This window comes from Pinus tabuliformis, chromosome 8, assembly GCF_031772625.1.
Source record: "Pinus tabuliformis cultivar Carrire ecotype Pingquan chromosome 8, CPIR1, whole genome shotgun sequence".
NCBI lineage: Eukaryota > Viridiplantae > Streptophyta > Pinopsida > Pinales > Pinaceae > Pinus > Pinus tabuliformis.
Window position 1 is genome coordinate 811372618 of NC_142294.1, and position 24824 is coordinate 811397441.

Sequence of the window (24824 nt, forward strand, 5' to 3'; positions counted from 1 at the left end):
TTGATGGCTCTTATTTGGCTTCAAGTGGGAGAATGTTAAGTGTGAAGCCAAATTCACGAATGATTCTAGATTAGATCATTCTAGATCTCCAGGATTCTAGATCTTTCTACACCGCCATTAGTTTCTAGAATCACATGCGGGATTCTAGATCCTCCTACACCGCCAGTGGTTTCTAGATCATTCTAGATCTCCATATGAATCACACATAGGATTCTAGATCCTTCTTTTGCCTCTATAAATTTTTAATTTCTCTAGCCAAGGAAAGCAAGCCAAGGGCCCAAGCCTGTTATGTAATGCAAAGTGATTTCTATTCTCTAGTGATTGTTTTATCTATTTCGTTGTTTCTGACTAAGTAATCTTGTTGTTTCTCCATTTGTCTGTCTCTGTGAATTATTCTCTGCTATTTCGGTCTAAGTCTCTGAGTATAAATCCATTGTGTGTTATGTATGCTCTGGTCTAACGGCAACTTGTATAGTGATCAGTTTCACTTAGCGAGCATCTTTGGCTAGTCTTGTAGTTGGCGCAAGATTTCCTGAGAGCGTCTTTTATATTGGTCAAGTGTAGCTATAATTGTATACTCTTGATCCAAAATTTTATCAAGTTATTGGCTAATCTTGTAGGATCAATAGCCTCGTTGTGCAACTCAGAAATAGTGTGGTGTAAATATTTGTTTGCACCAACTAGTTATGTGTAGTTGCTTTCAATGAATTCGATGCATTGTGTTAGCTCATAGGAGGAAATATCCTCTAGTGGATTAGAAACACTCTGTTAGTCTTTTTGTACATATAATTGATAGCACTCAGTTAGTCTTTATGTACATATAATTGATAGTGCTGAGCTTTTGTTGATGCTACTCGTGTGAGAGTGGGGTCATTATATCTAGAATCAGAGAGAACCAAATAATCCTCTAGCTACATTGATGAAGCTCAAATAATCTAGAATAACTAGTGAGAGAAAAAATCTTGAAGATATTCCATGCATAAGGTATCAACTGGTGGCAACCTAGACTATAGGGGTTATCCACTTATGACAAAATTTTCATATTGAGCTTGTGGCAACATTTCTAGAACTTCGGCTTTCTCTTGATTCAATTGTTGATGGAATTTCACGAGTACTTTATAAGGATGGACAAATGGAACGATATACAAGGTTTGAGCGCAAAAGGTGGAAAACTTATGTAAAATTCCTTGGGTCATGAACAATATCGGATAGCTCTATGGGAGAAATATGGGTGCTTTCTCTTGACTGTGATATGATAGTAGGCTGAATGTGTTTTTAGATCAATGTGTCTAGTACTTTTTATGTTTCCTACACATCCGCTTGATCAAAAGTCAATTATGTCTCTTACAAGATTTCAATATCCTGGAGGGTTGATATAGTCTGCTCTGAATCAGGATGGTGAGACGGGGAATTGAAAATGGTATTAGAGGGGATAGGAGACTATGATGAAGAAATGAGACTATGCTTCATACACGTAGGAAGCTAAGTGACAACATGTTCTTTGAAAATAGGTGTCAGTTATATAGGTTCGTCATTACGAATATGGAAAATGGTTGAGAGATCTAAGATTGGGGGAGGATGCTTTGTCATGATAATGGGTAATGATTATGAGGCAAGGGACCAGGAAGGAATAACACCTGAAACATCGAAAGGCGGAGGTAAAACAAAAATAAATGTACATAAGTGGGTGATGGCTACACCAATGGATCTTTTATGACAATTTTTTTAACTAGAAATAAATTTTTTGTATTAAAAGATCATTTTTTAAAATATTTTAAGAAAAAAATTTAAGACAAAAATAGTTTGCTACACAAATATTTTAAGACAAAAGAGTTTAAGACAAATATTTTAAGATGAAACTTTATATTTAAGAAAAAAACAATTTGGCACAAAAATATTTAAGACAAAACTTTATATTTAAGACAAAAACAAGTTAAGACAAAACTTTACATTTAAGACAAAAACAATTTGACACACAAATATTTTAAGGAAAAACTTTATATTTATGACAATGGCCACTTGACACGAAACTCATTTAAGATAATTAACTATTAAGACAAAACATATCAATTTAAGACAATATTATCTAACAAGTGCAAAATGACTATCTTGTACCTATACCGAGGTTGTTATTTCACTTACTATTCACGTTATCTTATATAAAGACCACGATTTGTTGGTCTCTTCATTTTGTGGGGTTTTAAAGAACGCAACAATTTCCCCCCCCATGATTTATTGGACATCAATTCCACTTTTGTCCCTTAGACCTCTACTCATATGATTAGAGACAACTTTTATGTCGTTGCATTTGGATGGTGAGTCACTTTAGTACTCACTATTGAAGGGAAGTTGATAAACTAATCAAACTGTGGACTCCTACTCCTCGTTATGGGATTAAGCCTTGAGTTTGAATTTCCCTTAATATGCATCCCCTCACACTTTGGATCTAGCTCACATAATTAGTTGCAAGAAAGATTGCAATGTGACTAGCTTACAATTGGGTGGAGAGTTGAATTCCTCGCTTCATTTTTTAGTCATTATTAAACACAAAGATAAGTGTACATTTCTTATGTGTATTGCCTTATGGCGTGTGATGAATCTTGTTACATTGTGAATGGTGCAAGATTTTGGGTGTTTATAAATGTAAATGAATTTCTAAGTTTTGATGCTCACTGTATCTTCATGATTAGAATGGTGTAATGTATGCACATGAATTTTAAAGTGTGCCTAGAATATGTTATTCATTATTTTTTTTATTTTATTTATTTTTTTTTTCTAGTTAAGACTAACCTAAGTACCCACGGGGGATTTGAACCGGTGACCTATCGCAAGGAGTGCCTTAACAGTGCACCCATTCACCGTCAATCCAAAGCCCCGTGGGCCATATGTTATTCATTATTATGTGCATGGTGAATGCGCAATTATGTGTTCACATTCAGTAACTTGATTTCCAAATTTGTGGGTATAATTAGTTTAACTAATCCCTACGGTAGTTATTTTGTTAACACTCAGAACTTAGGTATCAGGAATTGGGTCATGAGTCTCCTTGAAACTTCATGAGGGTGGGTGCACAATAGTTGTAGTTCTGCTTTATGAACCTAGCATAGGTTTCTTTTTAGACCACATACGATATGTTTTCAAGGTTGAGAGGAAGTGGGAGAACATGAATTTTTTAACATGCTAGAAGGTCCAAAACCTAGTGGGCGTTGGTGAAACCACACCCTATTGGAACCCTGTTTTTTGTATAGACACCAACCATAATCCATCAAGCTTAATGATCAAATCTGAGGTAAGGGCACGGTCTATACACTTGGCCAAATGTTCTTTTATTTTGGGTGAGAATCCTAAAGTGAAAGAGTGTGGTACAGGTAGAAATGGAAGTGTTGGGAACATTTTTAGCAACGAGTCGTTGACATATTTGTACCCTACAACACCGTAATAGTGTAAAAATTAATATAAATTTTCTACTACTCATGTATTCGAACTGAAAACAAGAGATTACAAATTTCCTCTGCTATTATGAGAAATGGAAATCACAATTTAGAAACACATGCAATGACATGTAACCATAAAAACAACACAAGAACACAATTATTTATAGGGAAACCCAAGAGGGAAAAACCCTTCCACTTCTTTTCATTAATCATATGAGAATGAGAAACGATTACAATGTATTTATTCAATCCTGAAGCACACCCTGCACTGTATACCTTTTCTCCTATTGATTGTGCTACTCTCACTAACACTTAGTAAATTCTAGCCTCCATCTTTCTCCTATTTCCTTGAGCAATTCATGAGTAAATTAGCTCCTAAATAATAGGGTAACTCACTATTCCCTTGTGCAAATCCCAAGTAATTGATGTCCTCCCTCAATGCCCAACATGTACACTCAACTAGTATACAATTAATAATTATAGTGTAATTTTTCCTCCACTTCAGTTTGGCAATTCAAATTTCATGCATGTATGGGATATTTTAAGCTAATTGACAAGTTTAACTAAGAGATCATTGAGTTAACAAAAAAAATACTACTCAATTGACCTTCACCTCACTCGACTAGTTGCTTTAGCTCAGTTAACTGAGTCAAACTAAAACTAATTGAATTAGATTGTTAAATTTTAGCAACACTGCATGCAAAACTCTACTTCTAGCATATAACTAGAATTTACTGAGTAGACGAGTAGACAAGGCCATGCCACACAAGTTAACTTCCATCCAAGCCATCTTACTAATTTGGAAAATTGAATTACTAATTTTGACAAAGGAACAAGTCAAATTTAGCCTTTCTTGCTACATCTTCTAATACTCCCTCTTATTAAGAAACGGGTTTTGAACCACCAATATTCTGCAACTGTGGAATTTGAATTTTCCTCTTGATAATGCCTTTTTCAATATATCTGCATCTTTATTCTCAATTGGAATGAAATGTAGCATCGTAATTCTCCTATGCACACAATTCTGCAAGTGATGGTACATGATATCAATGTGCTTCGACCTATCATGAAATACTAGATTCTTCGAGAGTTTGATACAACTCTCAATATCACAATAAATCATTGTCAAACCCATATACCGACTGAAAGCACCCACAAGTATTTTCATCATCCATATAACCTCACATGGTTCTTGACTTGTAGTGATGTATTCAACCTTTGTTCAGTTGAGTGCCACATACCTCTGTTTCCTACTATACCAGGTAATAGTTGTAGACCCAACATTGAAGATAATAGCCGAAGAACTTTTCTTGTCTTATGGACTCCCTACCCAATTTTCATGCGTGAAGCCTTGGAGCTTCACTCCCTTTTTCCTCTTGTACCATACCTTATACCTAGTTGTGCCTCTGAGGCACCTCAAAAAATGCTTTGTTTCCTTCCAATAGCACTGGGTAGGCTTTGTCATGGCTTGATTCAACTAATTAGTTGCATAACGTATGCCAAGCCTTGTGTTCACCAAATACATCAAAGATCCCACAAGCTATCTGTAAATGGTAGCATCTATTGCCTCTCCTAAAGAAACACTCTCCTTCATCCAGTTTGTAGCTAGAGGTGTGTCCATAGGCTTGTTATTCTTGATGTAAAATGTTTGAAGTGTTCAGAGGTATATTTCCCCTGACTCACAAACATCTCACCATCACCCTGTCATACTTCTAGCCCATGAAAGTAATGTATCAATCCCATGCCTTTCATCTCAAATTAGCGTGCAAGGTCCTCCTTATATGTCCGAATCAACTGCTTATCTCCTCCGAATATCAAATCATCAACATACAATACCAAGGTAAGCAACTTGCTACATACCACAATGTGATAGAGGCTGGCATCTCCTTCACTTTTGGTGAATCCCAATCCACTGAGATATTTATAAATTGGAGCATACGATGCTCAGGGTGCCTATTTGTGACCATACATGGATCTCTTGATTCTACACACGTCTCTGAGTCATATGTCTTAAATCCCTTTGGTTGCTCTATGTAAATTTCTTCCTCAACAACACCATTGAGAAAGGTGGTCTTCACATCCATCTTTCAAAACTGCGTAGGCAAAGAAGGTCACCTCAGAGTTGCATTAGCTACATGGTTCTAATGGTTGAGCTTATAGAGATTCAACCATCCACTTTCGAGGAATCAATATAACAACATGTACGAGTTGATGCAATGGTGGAGGAATATGAATCTATTGGTCAATCTATTGTATTTAAAGAGGTGTCTTAGTGGATTGAGCAGGTCATGACCTACATTGAGTGGGGTCTATAATTGATAAGTGACATCAATGTTTATCGACCTACATATTTTATTAAGGTTTTTTTAGACACTACTACATAAGGTATTTTTTGGTAATGCTCTCTACTTTGGTACACATATAGGCGGGGTTACAGAGTGTGGGTGGTGTCAGCTATACAAATCACCTTTACATATATTAGTAGGATGTCACTTTATATTGAAGGCAAATGAGGTAGTGATGTGTCATTATTCAATCCTTTAGTACATGCGACTATTGAGGCGAGGAGTCATGGTTGCCCCAAGTCAGGAGTCCAACTTTTTCTTGTGAAGCCGCATATTTGTTTTCAACAATGGCTTCATCTAGGCTTACTTTCGAAGGGATAAGATGACCATTTTTCTTCAAAACCCTCAAAATGTGATCATTTTCCAAAAATAGAGTTGTACAAGTAGCTTTTGGCTTATATTCCAACCTCCAAAGGCCTTCTCAATCACATTCAATCTTCAAGAAATATTCAAACCTATCATCCACTAACCCCTAAGCTCCCTTAAATGTGGGCAAGTGGGCTCCAAAGTACATGATTAAACTTCAAGTCATTTTGAAAGTGGAAAGGAATGGTTCTAAGTGGAATTCCCACAAACTTCAATAAACTATATCAATGGGTGAAAGATCCCCAAAAGGCTCCTAAAGTGAACTCAAAATAAATGTGTGGCCTTTGATCATCAATATAGAAGTGTGAGGCTTGCATGATGTGCCAATAATGAAATCACATAATGCCTCACTAACCATCAACCAAGTAACCATGAACATAAACCTCAAGCCAAAGCTCTACTTCTCTAAGCCAGGTTCATAGAGAGTAGTCATTATAGTATGGGAATAATTCTTAATAGTAGGGGGTAAATTTATCTTATTCCCACTTGAATGTTTGAGACGATGGGGTCTAGTGCTTTAGCCACAAACCATCCCTTGAATTCTTTTAAGGTATTTTGAAGGATAGGGAAAAATGGCCCATCAAACACTGAACAAATGGCCCATCGATCATTTTAGTGGGTAAAAAGAACTTCAGAAAAGTTTCCATCTTACCAAGACTGGCTAGATTGAAATCTTGAGGGGTTCATGTTCAACAAATGCATGAGACTTAATTGTGGATATTAATTAAATATGATGTAAAAATAAAATATTCCTTCCTAATAAGGATCGATACAAATGATATATTCTTTATTAAACATAACTTAGAAGATGAATAATATTGTCACTTGTTTGTTGAAGCTATGAAGGTATTGACCAACTTGATCTTATGACTAACCAGGCACTATGTAAGGAATCCTAAGTGGGATAAAAAATATTTGATGATATGGATATAGTATGTACACTCCTTTGCATTACTCCTTTGCATTAAGCCTTGCTCTATATCTTGCTTTTACCCCCACTGCTTGTCATATTTGGCTTCCTGTTGTGAGTAAAACTCTTGGGCCCTCACTAAGAGGTTTGAGAATTTTAAGCCCCTTCAATTGACCCTCCATATAAATTATGTAACTGGAATGTATTTTTGTCCATTTCAATTTAAATATAGCATATGAGTTTCTAGGGAAAGTTACTATGCACCTAGTTCATCATAAATTTATGTAATATTTCCATCTAAATTGAGAAAAAAATTACAATAAAAAATTGAATAATAAAAAATTATCATACTCATTCAAACCTTAATAATAAGGTTGATACAACCCTATAACAACAGTAAATGTATTTATCCTACTAGATAGGGAAAAACAAGGACGTAATGTCCCTAGGTCAAGTAGGGCTAGATTTCAGTATTTTAGGGTTTGGTAGTAGTTAAGGGGTTTTCTATAGCGTAGGGTCAAACGCTAGATAAATTGTTGCCTAAGATAAGACTTTTGGTTTTGCAAAAATGATAAAAATTATGCTAAGACTAGTCCCTTACTCTAATCTAGGGTTAGGGAAAATGGAGTCAAAGAAACCCTAGGGCTAGCGATTAAAGTTAATCAAGGAAGGAGAGTTAAGTCTAGAAAGTACAAATCCAAAAAATTAAAATGGTTATCATAGATTAGGGTTTTATAAGTATGAGGTCTCAAACTAGGGCGTCAATAAACTAAGTTTTCCAAACTAGGATTTAGCCTTGATAGGCTATGAGGTCACCTAACCAATACAAGAGAGAGGAACAAGCATCAATAAACCTAACACATTCTCGTGTAGTCATGAATAAATGTCATCATATATTTATTTCCATTTGCAGAAGGAACATGCATAGGGCCACACAAATAAAAAAGAATGAGTCCAAGCTTTCTATGAGCTTTGGAATGAGAATCCTAAAATATTGTTTGTTATGCTTTCCTAAGGTACAAGTATCACATTGCCTAAGTTTCCTAGGAATAGTTGGTAAACTAGTAACACCATTTTTCTTCAACAAACGAAGGTTGTCAGTTCAGATGTCCAAATCTAGCATGCAATAAAAGACTTGATGGAAGTGTACCTTCATCATAATGATAATTGCATGAAAAGTTTTGTGCATGAGCATAGGTTCCTGGCATCTTCAAAATTATTTTTTCTTCTATCCCAGTGATGAAAAGTGAGTGGTTTGATGCTTTTTTGACCTAAACCTTTCCATATAGAGCAGAGGGACATAATATGGTAGTAAATAATGGTAGGGAATATGGTAGTGAATAGGAGTTACAAGAGAAAAGAGTTTAATTGGGACTCCCCTGTTTGAGTGGGGGCATGAATAAGGAAAAGACATTATACTAAAAATATTAAAAGTGAGATGCAATCAGACAAAGAAATCCATCTATCTTCAAACTAAAAAGTTGATATGAAATTTAAAAAACATATTACAAACGTACCTCCTTTCGACATCAATGGAGTCACTTGGTGAGTTTTCAAATGCCTTCAATCCTATTGGATGTCTTCGCCTCTACATACAACATGTCACTTAAAAATATTTTGGTACAGTGCATTTCTTCCTCCTCGAACCACTAGATCTTCAAGGAAGTTCCCTCATCAAATGATTGTAACTAATCTACTAAATACTTGGAATTAGACACCATCGTCAACAACAATGCCAAACCTACCAAAACTAGACTTCAAATATTACAAAGTCCCTTAACCAAGTGCAACCCTATGATAACTTGGAAAGGTTGCGCATGAGAGAAATAATGCTTCCTCACTTTAGGACAACAACACAAGGGAGGAAACCCTACCAAAATTTAGTTTTATGGTATTTATTTAAAATAAAAAGAATGGTGGAATTCACAAAGATCAATGCCTATCCATTTGGGTGATGGATGTAAATTCAAAGAGAACAGGCTTTGAATATGACAAAGAAGACATAATTAAGCTATTCACTAATGTGGCATAATTAGTACAAAACATTTTTTCAAATAACAAAAGAGTAGAAGGAGAGATTTGATTGGGTCTAGTGAGGTACTAGTGATATCATTATTTCTTCCTAGGAGTTGGAAGATGGGAGCTTGGAAACATGGAAAAAAAAAGAATAACTAGGAACCCTTAAAGAAGATGCATCATCATAAACATGAAATTACCACCAAGTGATAACAAACAACCATGAACAACAAAGTAATATCCAAAACATGAACTCTTAACTGAAGTAGACAATTATTACAACCTTATTATTGGAAAAACAACCAACAATACATCATTTATTGAATTTGATTTTGCAAGAAGGTCAATAGGACCAAACAAGTCTTACCTAAACTCATGGAAATTGTAAAAACCATAATCATCAATAGAAAGAATAGAGTGATGGAAAAATATTACATAACCTCTCTTCCAATCCTCCCAAAGATATCCAACTAAGCTTCGAGGGAACTCCCAATATTCCAGCTATGACTGTGGAAAAAGTACCCTCTCCTTTATTTAGATTTTCCAAATTAAACCCTAGTTCATAAAATAATATTTATTTTTTCAAAGCCCTAATCTTCCTCAAGTGGAGAACTTCCTTGTTTATTTTGAATAAATAAAATGGGTCCATATTGCCACTTGCCACTTTCTATTTCATGAAATCCTTTTAAAGCATGAGTTTTCTATTCATCTGAGGGTTTGATTATGTCAACAAACATGTGGTATCTCCCCATGAAAAAAATTCTTTCAAATATGAAGAAAAGGTCTCGAACAATATCTACATTGAGAAATGTAATGCAAGCAAGAACTTGTCCATGTTTCAAAAAAGCATAAATACGAAAATATAGAGAGGTGTTACTCACATTGAAAAATTGAGAGAAAGCAATGCACAATAACGATGACCTTACATGTTTTCAATAGGTTGAAAGGAAATTGTACAAAGAATCAATACAATTGTATGGATATGTATGGTCATATGGAGCAATATAATAGTTGTATAACTTCTGCCTTTTTTTTTGTGTAGATCATATACCTCATTTTGAAATGATTTTGATGACCATGCAATTTTTATTTGAGTAGCTTGTAGAGGTTTCCTTGAGGTAAGAAGGGCTGATTTTGAAGAACAAATTAATTATGTATCTAAAAAACTCGTTTATTATTCAAGTACTTAAATTTTTAGTTATTTTGTGATTGATGCCATGATATGAAAGTAATTTCTACATTATATTAATGTTAGCAATTTATTTATTTAACTAGGATCATATAGATAATAGTCACCTAGGGTTAATTTTTGTAATGTAATTAACCCCAAATACCTCATAAGGTGAAATATGCCTCCAAATATGTGAAAATGTGTCCTTACCCTCATAAATTTCTACTTGAGGGGGAAACTCACCTTCAAATACCTGGAAACCCTTTCATTAGGGTTATCTCTCTCACCTTCTTACTTGCAACATCCTTTAACCACCTCCTTGAAGAAGGTGTCTAACCTCAATACTCAAGTGGGCCTTTGACCAAACCCATGTGTAACTTAGTGCTACATGGCATGATCTCAATTTGGGTGTTCATCTTGTAAGGCTCCCTTTTTGCTGAGATCCTCCATCCACATGCTATTAGGCCCTAGTTTTAGCCTAGGAATAAGGATCTCCATCAATGACATGACAAAAGAGAATGTAATGCATGTAACCATGCCTCGAATTAAATGTAAAACATTCCTGAATGGATCCTTCACATGTAGATTATTTCTCATGGCACATCAATTAGGAGTTGTGGATTTAGAAAAGATGAAGAATGAGATTTTGCAATTACATGAGGAGTGGAGACTGAAAAGTAGTGCTATTTTGGTATGGGGACGAGACATGAATAAAAAATTCTTTCATAATTATTCTAGTAATTGTAAAAAAAAATTGGCTTTCTTGAGCACAAATACCTTTTTGTTGGAGTAATTGATGAGAGAAACATTTGGGCTAATGATTTTGAAAAATTGCTTAGAATTTTAAAGTATCTTGAAAATATTGTTGGTAAATGTATGTGTGCGCTATGTACACTATTTTACTTTGTTGGGGTGATATTGGACATAAATTCCATACGCTTTCCTAATTAATATGAGAATTCCATCTGTGTGCATTGTAGGAAAAATAATCGTCTCCACCTCATGTTCTCTTCCCCACACAGATGTGGATTTAGTAAATGAGATAAAGCTTCATAATGAGATTAGATCTTGGATCACATCTTATTTATGAAAATTACTTCATGTTATCGATGTGATTTTTCCCCAAGCCACCTTATTTATTGATTTTCAGAAGAGTTTTCAAATCAAATTTTAAATTTTATTACAAATAGAAGATGAAAATTATCTCTTCTTAGATGATAGTTAAAGTGCTGAACTTTCTATCTATGTTAATTCACAAGGTAATTTATAAATAAATGAAATGTGAAACTATCTCCAACTTCATTCACTATTGATTCATGTTTTTTGCAAGCCCAAAATCTTGGGTGTCTAGCACATGTAAAATATTTGTGGTATGAGCAGAGTGACTAGAAAGGATTCATACAAGGACCTTGTTATTGGTTAATGTGGTTCGTTGAAGTTGTTCAAAAAAAACTGTCTGAAACAATCATTTGACATTTTTACTTTACATTATCCTTTCTTCAAATCAAGATCTTCAAATCTATCCTTTTGGTGGCATTAATATACTTCAAGTTCGTGCATATGAAATTCTTGGAAATTCAAACACTTATTCTCTTGAAATGGAACATGATTTTGATTTTGGATATGAAGAATTCAACTTCAGTGAGGTTTTCTTTCCACCAAATGATACATACTATTTAGTTGTATTAAGTGTCATCTCCAATAATGCATATTACCTTCGAATCTCGGCCCTTAAGTGTTATTGTACTTCATGTACTTTGTATTTAGAGAAATGTATCATATATGGATGAAAGAAGGTTTTTCCGAATACAAGAATTGATATCGGATGTTTCGTAGGTTGACACACTCAAAGTTATTTGTCATTTTCAATTAGAAGGCTCTTCAATCTACACGGGGGTGACTAAAATACATATTTTAGTCTTTCTTCCTATTGGAGCGCACCAATGATGTCACGGGGATAAAACTACATACGTATTAGACTTACTAAAGAAGACAAATTAGCAATTTTTTTAACAATCAATTCTTTTGGTGGTGATATGTTGCAGGAAAAATGCACAGGGGAGGGTTACTTTGTATCATGTCATTTAAGGGTTACTTTGTGTCATGTCTTCTATTAATCCTTAGTTATATATAAAATAATTAAATATTCTAACAAGGGGCATTCTTTGTAAACATGGCTGACTTCGTGGTAGCGTCGACATCTAAACAATTTCCCTTCATAATCGAATATTTGGTTGCACATATATCCTAGGTAGTGGAGTATAAGATATGCCACCAATCCATCCCTGGTGTCTAGATAGACAAGGACCATGGCATAAGACATTTTCCCTCAAAGTCAAGATAAGTACTGAGGTCATCCCCTATACAAGGAAAGACATCTTCCATCTAATGTTGAAGGAGGAGGCTTGGGAACCTTAACCATATTGGCCTCACACCTAGTTGTTCACCCTCAACATTAAAGAGGGGATTCCACCTCTTCAAATACACAGGGGACATTTCTATGTTCCATTCATGTGAGAGAACCCAGTTCACATGTCCCTCTTTATTATATTTGAAAAAAAACCATCCTTTGGGCATGGTGCATACATATGGAAACACATCTAGAATGTGTTCCCAATTCTCTTGCACCCACACCCTTAGATGTGTTGAAGAGTAGGGCCTGCCTCTAATTCTTCCAAACAAAAGCCTTTAAACTGTAGACATAAGTTTATCTAATGTGGTACCCTCTCGTACTAATAATACTTGGATCCTATATTTTACATTAGGGAATTTTATCATCCTTGCCTTTTTCTTTTAGCCCGCCACTGAAGCATCTTCAGAGGGTGTGGTTGTGTCTTGAGGTTGTACCCTTGTCGGATCCTCAGTGCAAGGAAGACCTAGGTTTGGCGATCTTCCTTCATGCCCTATGTTATGACCACAACAATAGGGAAACCCTAATGAGTGAACAATGGAATTGGGAGAGATTTGAGCCTTTGCTTGTTGAACTTTCGACATGTCTTCCACATGACCATCCACATTCCCCACGAGAGACCTCGAAAATGCCACCGAAATCTACAGTTCTCGGCAAAAGACCACTATGTTTTCCTGAAGACTCTGAACATTAGAGTAGATGCTGACAGGTTTGAAAGTTTGTAATGGTCTACTAGGATTTAAGTAGGCCTCGACGAAATTTAGGGCATCAATCGAGAAACCAGGTGAAAGGGATAGTTGTTCAGTGAAATCATTGATATTGTTGTTAGGATCTCAGATGGCGCCTCCTTATATTGCAGGGAGGAAGAAGACTCATTGGTTCTGGAAAAGTTTGGGAATCCCTTCCATGATATTTTCCATTGATGCAAATTTTTTTAGTTTGGTGTTGCTTATGCCTCCACTCCAAGCTACTGAGGTGGAGGGTTTGTCTATATAGAGATATTCTCTATCAGATCTTCCAAGTAATCTATTAATTCCTCCTCCATAACTATATTTGCTTGACACTATCGAGCCTTTCAAGGGAGTAATTAATAAATTCATCATGGAAAAATAGATTAACGTGTGGACACATTACAAACCCTAACCCCCACCTAGCCACAATGAACGACATTAACTCGTTGATCCATTAGGGAGGACCACCGACTGGGGCTTCTAGATGTAACCACCTAAAGAGGTCTGACATCATTCCAACACTTATCTTATTCTCATTGTGGCTGTAGTCATGGTGAAGCGTGCCAGAATACCTCAAAATCTGTTAGAGAACACTGCATGCAATTTGCTTTGTCTGCATAAATAGGTGTATTTTAATCATGTGCAAGAAAACCCAAACCCTATCTAAAACACGTGATTTCAACAGTGCCGATGATGCTAACCAATGAACCTAAGATATTTAAAACATTAATTTAAGTCGAAATAATAATTTTGTATTAAAATTATCATTTTTGTATTAAGTCTTTTTTTCTTAAAATTTTATTTTATATTAGGCCCTTTTTTCAAAGCCACTTGTGTTTGGCACTTCAAGGCCATTTTTCCTTAAAATTTTATCATATCCTAGCTCTTCTTTCCTTTGGTGCATCCATGCAAGTTTGAGTCTTCTATTATGTGTGATCTAGGGTCTTGAGAAGTTTCACATTCCTCTTCTCTGTCCTATGTGTGGTCTAGTCTACTCAGGAGCCACGGTAAGAGGAAGATCTGCATCAAGCCACCCTTGAAGACTCTACAATGAAAATGCTCCACATCAAGCCACCCTGATCATTGTGATGTAGCATTTGAGAGCCACGTGGCAAGAGCACTCTGCAATGAAAATGATCCACATCGAGCCACCCTTGAGTACTCCGATGAAGCATCTAATATGTCTGGGGCAAGAGGAAGCTCTGCTTTGAGCCACCCTTAAGCACTCTGCAACATAACCACACCTCAAGTGCTTCTACTACTCGAGTATGTTCAATGCCCTCTCTAGATTAAGGGAAGTGGGTAGGAGAGAAACTTCATAGCGATGGTGCCCATGTGGGAACCCTTTGTTTTTTAAACAAAAAATTCAGGGTATTGATTTTTACAACTCTGTGGGCTGCAGACATGTACCGAATGTGTCTTCCTTGGGAGGTGGAGCTCCAGAGTAGCCCTCACAAGTAGTATGATTTAGAGAATAGAAAGAAGCCATGGTGAAATTTATATAAAGGATCATGTTTGGTTGCACCTCAACACACTGGTTTGGATTAACAAGTGAGGCAATCGCTACTTCACCAGAATAATCGATATGGATGGAGCTTGAAAGTACTATTTTTTCTTTCTTCGTATTAATTTCTAGCTGTAAGAATCTTGTTCATATGAAATTCATGTATATTGGTTTCGGAAACAAACAATATTGTATGGAAATAATGAGAGACTAAAGTTTGAACAAATGCTTTGCAAAATTAATATTTGTTGGATTACTTCAATTAGGAAAACAACTGCCACAAGTTGAATATCATTGTTGAATTTTAACTCTCATGGTTTTGCCCTAGTTCTTGGATCAAAAAAGGAATTTTATCAATGTACACTGAACAGGCACCTAAAATAGGGTTTCATTATATTTCCTTGGGAGCAACTTAGCCTCCCAAAATGGTACACTCATATTTTCCTATACATGGGAAAATAACATTTTTTATTTTATTTATATGTCAAAGGTTAAGGCTCAAACTTGACTCCACATGTTCACCTTACCTTGGCATAGGAATCCCTCTACTGAAATATTTCTTCAATTCCTACTGCTAAAAAAAAGGAAAATTATCATCACGTTGCCAATAATAGAGATAGAGCATGCAAATGGGTTGTTGGTGGATAATTCTTCTAAGATTCACATGGAAAATCATTGGCTAGGGTTGACACTTTTCATTCTACAAAGAAGAATTTCAACCCTACAAATGTCATGTTAATATTAAATGAAAGGCCAAAACTCCTAAGGATTCCAAGAAGCCCAAGCAATCAATCTCTCCAAGAAAAAATCTCACAAAATTTCTAAGTTCTCTCTTTATGGCTGTGGTACTATTATCACTCCTATGGATCTCCAAGGCTAAGGAAGAGTCCGGCTAAGGTAACCATAGACCAATATTTTGACTTGGTATTTAGCCCTACCAAGCCAGAGAGGGCTCTCTCTGAAGGATTACAACCAAGTAGGATGGATGGATTAGGTTTTTAGGCTAGATATAGTAGCTTATGCTTTGTTTGATTTCATTTTGTTGGGGTAGTCACTCGATGACTGAATTAGGTTAGAGAGTGAACTAGGTTAGGGAAAAAGAAGTTTATAATTGCATACACTTGATGGGGCAAGGTAGGAAAGTTATTTTAATACTTTCATAGTATAGTGATGAGATGGCTTAGACTAGTGAGGTGCTAAAAAGAGCATGAAGACCATGAATTCTTTTTAAATTGAAGAAATGAAACAATCTACGATAATTTTCCCAAAACAAAGCATACAAGACAAATTCTTCTTATCACACCTTGAAAATCAAACATATTTAGAGTGAAATGGATCATGAAAGGAACAAAACATTCACACATATGAAACTGAAGAAGACACAACATCAAAATACCATGCCACAGGAATCCCACCAAAATAGTTGCAATTCATCCAATATATTCCATACCAAAGTCTGAAAGCTATTACAACATCCAAGAGAGTCCAAGCCTTGTCTATGGTGAAGAAAGGGACTAAATAGACATGAAAACAACTTCCCCTAATCCTCAAGGGTCGAATCCATGAGGTGAGGAAGATATTACACAAAAATATGAACTGATAGCTAAATTGTAGGATGGTCCAAGTGACTCATTCCTATCTTAACTGAAACTGATTCATTATACCTTATCTGCTTGATTTACCTAATGCATTTACACTAGGTAATAGTAAAACATGATAATTACATCCAATTTGATCATTTACATAGGTAAAAATCATCATTTGCCAAGGTGAAAATCAAAAAAGGAGAGAAACTCAGAAAATTGGAGAAGATTTTCAAACACATCCTTTCTTTTTGAGACACACCCTCCAAGTTCAGGATTGCTTTTGGGTGCCTTCCTAGTGTCCAAATTTTCTCCAATATAGCTTGTTTGAAATCCCTTCCAGTTTGCTTTCTAGAAATATCTTTAGTTTTCAATTTGGAGCTCCTCTTCCCTATCAAAAAATAAATCTCCCAAGATTGGTAAACGCGCAGCGTGCAAGCGAGAAATGAGGCAGAAATATGGTTTTTTGGTGGGTTTTGACCTTTTTGGCTAACGTATTTGTCTCCAAATGCTTAGAAAATGCACAGGGAGCATGTACTCATCACTCTGAATCCAATCATGCTAACCTTTTTCTCATTAGATGCAGCACCCTAGGTGATGCACGTTTGACCTTTTTACTGTGCTAAAAATGCATCAGATAACACAGAAATTCACAACTTGCAAAATTTGCTCAAAACTTGTCAAATTTGGTGGGTTGGTGGCTGATCATGTGTTTGAGGCATGGAGTGATGCCTTGACAAGAATTTAGAGCCTTATTTTTTCCTCTTTCTTGGTCAAGCCTTCAATCTTTGCATGGGCTCTTTTGAGCTTGGCTCATGCAATTTTGTTTCTCATGGCATAATACTTTGCCATCTTTCTCTGCATATCATTGTCCTTTTTAGCCTTGACTAGGATTTTCTCAAGATGACTGTTTACCGTCTTGACCCAATATTCCCGTTTCTCATTCATTATTTTGGCAAACTGTTCATTTAGATTGAGCTGATTAGCTAGTTCAGCTTCTTTCTGTTTTTCTAGCTCTAATGCTCTTTTTAGGCCTCTAGTCCTTGGACTTCTTCTTGGCAAATGTTCCTCCAACTAGTCTTCATATTCTCCATATGCTTCATCAAGTAAAATCTTAGCCTTTTCAGCCTCTTTCCTTGCCTTGAGGGGCTGAATCTCCATTAGCTCATTTTTTACCTTAAACTACCTGTTCTCCTACTCATAGTATGAAATAATGTATTTGGTTCTTTGCAAGTTGACTTGGAGCTCTCCTATGAGTGCATTATTCTCTTTGATGACAATTGATGTGCTCTCATTGTCATCATGCTCATTTAGGTCTACTAATTGAAAATCGTGCTCTGTCTCATGGAGGTCCTCCTGCTGCTACTGGATGTCTGCCTCTGTCGCCTTTTCCTTTCCCTTCTATACCTAATTTGCTGATGAAGAAGGCAAGGCCTATCCCAAAATCTATGGGGTGAACAATTTCCTATGCCCTCGCTGATAGGTATTTGTCAAGATACCTAAACCAACCCTTTTAGGCTTGCTTCTCTCACCATGCTCAATGTGCTCTTGCTCACTGCCTTCAACTCTGCCGCGTGAATCAATAGGCTCATGAAATGGTGATGATGGAGGTTATAGTGTGGCTGACTCATCAGATGAAGATGAATGATGGATGGGATGAGGTGGAGGAATGGAGGTGGATGGATGAGATGATGAAGGTGCTTCTTGGCCATGCTGAATAGGTGGGGTAGTGAAAATCTCATTGGATATAAAGGTGTCCCATGCAATGTTAAGTGGGTCAAGGTAATGGAGGACTATCATCTTGATGAGGGAGTGGTGAAAGATATTGCGTTTGATGATCATAATCTTTATTTTGGGTAATGAATGACATCTTTTCAATGCTATGGTAAAGATAATAGGGTATAATGAGAAATTTGACTCTTGTGAAATGCATGAGTAGTCGGATATGATAGGAATAAAACCTAGAAAACCTACCATCACAAGTGAAGTACTTCATGATGATTTTAATCATGGGATCACATCTGTCTAATATGTGAGAGAAAGGGAAAATCCTCTTTATCTCATTCTTGTACATTGGTTTAAGATATGGCTCATAATAGAAGTGATCCAATTCTCCTTGTTTAAACCAATTTTCCCCAACATTTTGGATCCCAGAGGTAGTTGATATGATAACACGAGATACAGTGAAGGTGACACCAACAAGGTTTACCTGGTTGTCATGGAGGTTGGTGATGAACAATGTGGTCAACACAGGATGATGTTGGATCCTTTGTACTTTCTCACAAAACCCAAAACAACCCACATGCTTAAAGCCTATCATAGTGATGGGAGATGCCATGAGTTCTTTGGTATTGTTTGGCTCATGTATAATGATTCTCCCTCCTTTCTTAGATAACCTCCTCTCCTATCTCTCTTCCTCACTATGACTTTTGTTCTCTTTTTCTGCCATGAGTTATTAGAGTCAAACCCAAAGGAGATGATGAAATGGGATTTATGTGTAGATGGTGTGGACTGGTGTGAGGAAAATTTAGGAGATGGAAATGGGGATGTTTGATATGAGGGAGGTGACAGGGGGTAGTTTTGAAATGTAGGAATGGTAGTGGGATGCTAGGAAATGAAATTTACGAATGGGATTATGTTACTAGGGTTTTGAACTTAGTAGGACACCAAAACACAATGAAACACCATATAAATCAACTATGGAGGAGAGGAATGATATAATTTTAACCTACTTGCTTACTGGAGCATGTCGGTAGCACATTTTGAAGCTTGGAGCAATGTAGTGCATTTTGGGCAATTTTTGGATGCTCTCGGGAAAAGGCACAGCAACATGGTCAAACACGCCCTCTCTTAAGAGGCGTGCAACGCACTTAGGAAATGCACTGAGTTTTAAGGAAAACATGCAACACTAGTTCTAAATGCGCCCTCCACTTTCAAAACACACCCTCTACCCCCGTTTTTCCCAATTTCTCAAAAATTCCCTTTTGCTGAGGAGGTTTTGAGAGTGTAGGAGTGCAAATTAATGTTGAATTGATGTCTTTCAGGGATTTATATTTGAATGGGTTTAATTTATGCTTCGAAAACCCATTTTCGAATGTTCATGTCACTTTTCAAATTTTCACACTAATGCTCTTTGACTTCTAACTTTTTTCTTTGTAGGTTGATGATGCTGAGCTTTTGGAAATGAAATTAAATAAGCAACTAAAATGGTGACCTATTAAATATGATAAACATAAAATTACATAAATAAAATAAAAAATATTACATCTGTATTCAAGCTTCTTTGATCCATAATGAATTAAACAAAGTCTTTCGGTAGAAATCACATGAGAGAATTTCCTGGTCCTGATGATGAACCACGCTTGTTGGTTCGAAATGTGTCGGCCAAAAAATTCTCTCATGTGATTTCTACCAAAAGACTTTGTTTAATATTACATCTCTTTTGAAATAAAAATTACAAACTGGAATAAATTTCTTACTTAAAATCAAATTTGGAACTTCAACAACCATGGTTACATGCTTTTAAACCCTTATTTAACTGAAAAAGGGGATATTATTTGCTTCTCTTTCATACTTTGCTAGCCTTATGTAGTGATATGGTGCTTTATTGAACCTTGGGAAAATGAAACCTAGGTGACCTAATGGAACCTTGAATGACTGAACTTCAAGTGGACTTTTCTGACATAAAAACATGATGAAATGAGCCTTTATAGTCAATGGAGGCTCAACAAGACACATGAAGGTGGGACAACAAATAGAAATTTTTGAGAGGGGAGTGTGTTTTTTGATTTTGGGCTACCATCAGTGAGTAAAGTTTTACATGATGATCTAGATCAAATGATAAACATTTCAAATGGGACACTAATATGATATAAAAGAGGAGTTTTGATCACTGATGGAAGTATGCAAATACTGACTCTAACATTGGCCTTATTTGCGGATGGCAGCTCCTTGGAGGTGTCAAGAACATAGTAGACCAAGTTCCTAACCATATGGGCCAATATGATAAAAAAAAACTCAAAATGGAATGCATGAGTAAATTATGACAACTCGAATAACTCAAACAGACTCAAGACTGACTCAAAACTGACTTACTTGACTAAGGACTGAATATTGTAAATGGAAAAAATTCAATGAAGCTCCATGGCCTTCATTTTGGGCTCCGAACTCCAATGATCTTCTACTTCACACTTACAGAAAATTTAAAATGTATGTACAATGAAACCAGGGCAATTCAAAAAAGATAATGCTTCAAGAGCCTACCATTTGCTGGTCCTCCTAAGCATGGTTCTCCATTCATCTCATCCAACAAGAAAGAATTTTGTCCCTAGAAAGTTGAAATTTGATAAGGGCCTTTCCGTAAGTTCTCAAATTTGCCATGTTTACCCATGTCGTCATTTTTGGCATCCCAACAAAGTACCACATCTCCAATTTTGAAATCATCTTCCTTTGTTTTCTGGTCATAGATCCTCTTTATTCTCTCATGGAGCTTGGAGGTGTTTTGAAATCCCTCATCTTGTGTCTGCTCTAAGTGAATCATTTGATTGATCCGGAACTGAATATCATTCTCTTCACTTCCTGGTTCTTGTAATAATTTCATGACCAAGACTACTAAAGATGTAGGAAAAATAATATCTACTCCATACACAATCTGAAAAGGAGAAAGCCAAAGATATTTCTTACTACTCACCCGATCTGCCCACAATGCATTGATCATCTTATTGTGCCAATTCTTTTTGTTAGCCTCCAATAGTCTCTTGATGATATTTATTAAGGATTTATTTGAGGACTCCACCAAACCATTTCCTTGCAGATAGTATTTTGTAGAATGTCCCAAGTTTATGTTGTACTTGTCACAAAAATCAGTCATATTTTTGGACTTGAATGTTGTCGCGTTCTCTGTGATAATCTTATTAGGACAACCACAATGGGACAAGATATTAGTTTCTAAAAACTGAATGATAACTAAATCAGTTGCTTGCTTGGATTAGATTGCTTCGATCCACTTTGTAAAGTAGTCTGTAACTATCAATAACCACTTGTGTTGTGTGGATGATGATGGATTAATTTCACCTATGAAATCTAGGCCCCATTGTTGAAAAGGTACATTAACTAATTTGGTTGTAGAGGCAAAGGAAGAAGCTTTCATTTACCTTGGAAAACTTGGCACTCGTGACAACTCATCACTGCCTTGTATATATCTGCAAAAAGTGTAGGCCAATAGTAACTTGCTCTAAGTACTTTGTTGGCCATGGTCTTTTAGTACAAGGGGCCCCCATAATCTCCTTTGTGGAAATCATTTATTACTTCTTTGGACTAGTCTTTAGTTAAACAGTTCAGCAACACACCTCCGGGATCTTTCCAATAAATAACACTGTCCATGATACAATATATGGAAGCCTTCAACTTTAATGACCTGCTCTTAACCTTAGACATGCCTGGAGGATGATTTAGATGCTAAAGTACATAGATAATATCATAATATCATGGAGATGATAGAAATATTTCAAATACCTGAATGAGATCCACTCTGCTCTTGTCGGATAATGCTATCATAAGGCTGATGTATATAGCATGAAGGTTTGACTCGGCCATGAGTTTGGCTAAGCCTTTACCCTTGATCAACTTTGTAGGCTTGATCTAAATATCATATTCTAATAGTTCTACTATCCATCTACCCCTTCTACCTTCCTGGTCATTCTGCACTAGGACTTCGTTTACCACTGCACTAGGCACATAAGCAAGAGTATGTGAATTTAAAATGTAAACTTTGAAATCTTTAATTGCCTTGACCAAATCCAAGGCCTGTTTCTCAATGATGTTGTACTTAAGGGATGCATCCCTAATGTTGTGACTGAAAAATGCTATTGGCAACTCAGTCTTATCCCTTTTTTGCATTAGTACCGCTGCCATGGTATGCTCGGAAGCAAATGACAATATAATAAAATCATCAGTGTAATCAGGACAAATAAGAATAGGGGCAGTGGTTAAGGTAAGCTTCACTGCATGAAAATACTTGTGGGTTTCTTCCGACCATTTCACCTCATTATCCCTTTTTAACATATTGGTCATTTCTCTAAGATTTTCAACCAAATTACGAATAAACCTATGTAATAAATTCATCTTACCATTGAATGCTTGGATTTATTTCTTGCTGCAAGGGAAATCAATTTGCTGAATGGATTATACTCATAAAGGATCATTCCAGATGCCATCTTTCGATATGATGTGGCTGAGAAGTTTGCCTTCCTCGATAGAAAACAAACTTTTTTTTGGATTGAGAGAGATCCTGAACTTTCTACACTTTTGAAAAATGACTCTTAAATGATGCAAATGTTCATCATCTGAATGTGAAAACACAGTTACATCATCTAAGTATACAACCAAGAAAACATATTTTTCATCTAAAAAGGATATGTCCATGGCACGCTGAAAAGTGGCCCCTACATTTTTGATACCAAATGGAATTTTTGCATATTTGAAGGTGCCCCAAGGTGTGGTGAAAGTTTTCTTGTCCTAATCATCTTCATGAACTTAAACTTTATTATACCGGAGTAGCCAACCAAAAGTGACAGCCGGGAAGTTCCCACAACTCTATGAATGATATGGTCCATTTTTGGAAGTGGGTAATTATCTTTTAGAGGCACTTTGTTCAATTTTATGAAGTATACACAGAGCCTAATCTCCCTGGTCTTCTTTCTTGTCGAGACTAGAATCGATATCCAATCAGAAAATCTGATAGGAACAATGATGCCCGCCTTGTAAATTTTGTTAACTTCTTTCTCTATGGATGGCAACAACCTTGGGTTAATCCTCCTTAGCTTTTGACTAAATGGTTTTTGATCGGGATTTATTGGGATGGTATGATAAATTATTTTCTTATGATACTCCTTCAAATCTACATAATCCCAAATGAAAACATCAGAAAATTCAGACAATAGATGAATTTATTTCTCTTTTACCTCATGAGACAATGTTTTGGACAACTTGATCATTTTTGGTTTGTCTATTGTTCCGATGTTCACGTCTTCGACACCTTTCTCTGTAGTAACCAACGTAGGCTTCCTTGCTACATCATCATGATCAAACAAGTCTTCCAAAGCTACAAGACCTTTCAAAATATTTTTGTCCTTTAACTGTAATATATCAACTTGGGTTGCTTCAATGACCTGATCGTCGTCGTCATAAACTTCATCTATGGAGCAATTTTCAAAATATCCTTCACTCTGAAGAAATTTATTCACCTGTTTGTCATCCCAGAATACTTGCCAATGTTGCAAGTTGTTAGGAATAGAGGGCCAATGCTTCTCACGAATCTCAAACTTCTTTTTGAAAAGATGGGGATTTTGAAATTACTTGCGGCTATAGCTAATGAATCCTCCATAAGATTCTTACTTCTTGGTACAACTGAAAGAGTATACTCAAGAAACATCTTAAGAATATCTAAAACCACATTTCTATATTGTGTCATTCATAGATGGTGAGCTTGATATTCACCTTTAACTTGCTTGATTACAAGTTCTGAATCACCATACACGGAAATTCTTTGTGCACCTAACCTCTTCAAGATCTTCAAACCTGTGATCAGCGCTTCATACTCTGCCTCATTGTTAGTGCAATCAAAAGCCAACTTGTATGAGCACAATCTAACATGCTGAGGGAGATTACCTTGCTGATGATGATGTGGACTTTGAATCCAAATGCCAATACCTATTCCGTCTTTCCCAAGAGGATCATCAAAGTCCATGGTCGAAAGGCCATTTTCCTCTTCTAGGGGTTGTACATATTTTTTGTTCTTTGGGTCAATTTTCTTAACTTTCCCTTCGAACTATTCTAAAATTTCCATTACCTTCTCGAATGGCTAATCTGAACCTTTTTTTGCCTTGTTTGAAGGCATTTCGGATGAGCTTGGTAACTCTTATTTTTCTTGATATGAAATTGTCTTTATATATTTGAAAATATCAGGTACATCTTTAATCTCCATAAGCTGAATATCTACATCATTCAGTCCACTGTCATTATATAAAATAAAAGACTCTAAATCTGTATGTACAACATTTATAGGATTATTAGGCTTATCCTTGCTAGTTATCATGAACTTCATTTTGGTTTCTTGGTACAACTTTCTCAACTGCCCAAAAACTGGGATGGTAGCATAGGAGAAGTCTAATTGCAGTGTGCCTCTTAGTTTCGCTCCCAAGGATCTCGACAATAACATGCCAAACCGTGGTGGTATATTAGCTACCACCGCATCCATTAAAACATTCTTTGTAAGGATTTGATCCTAGTATACTACCAAATATTTGATTAGGCCAAGACAACAAAACTTACGGGAGTCAAAAGAATACAAGTCA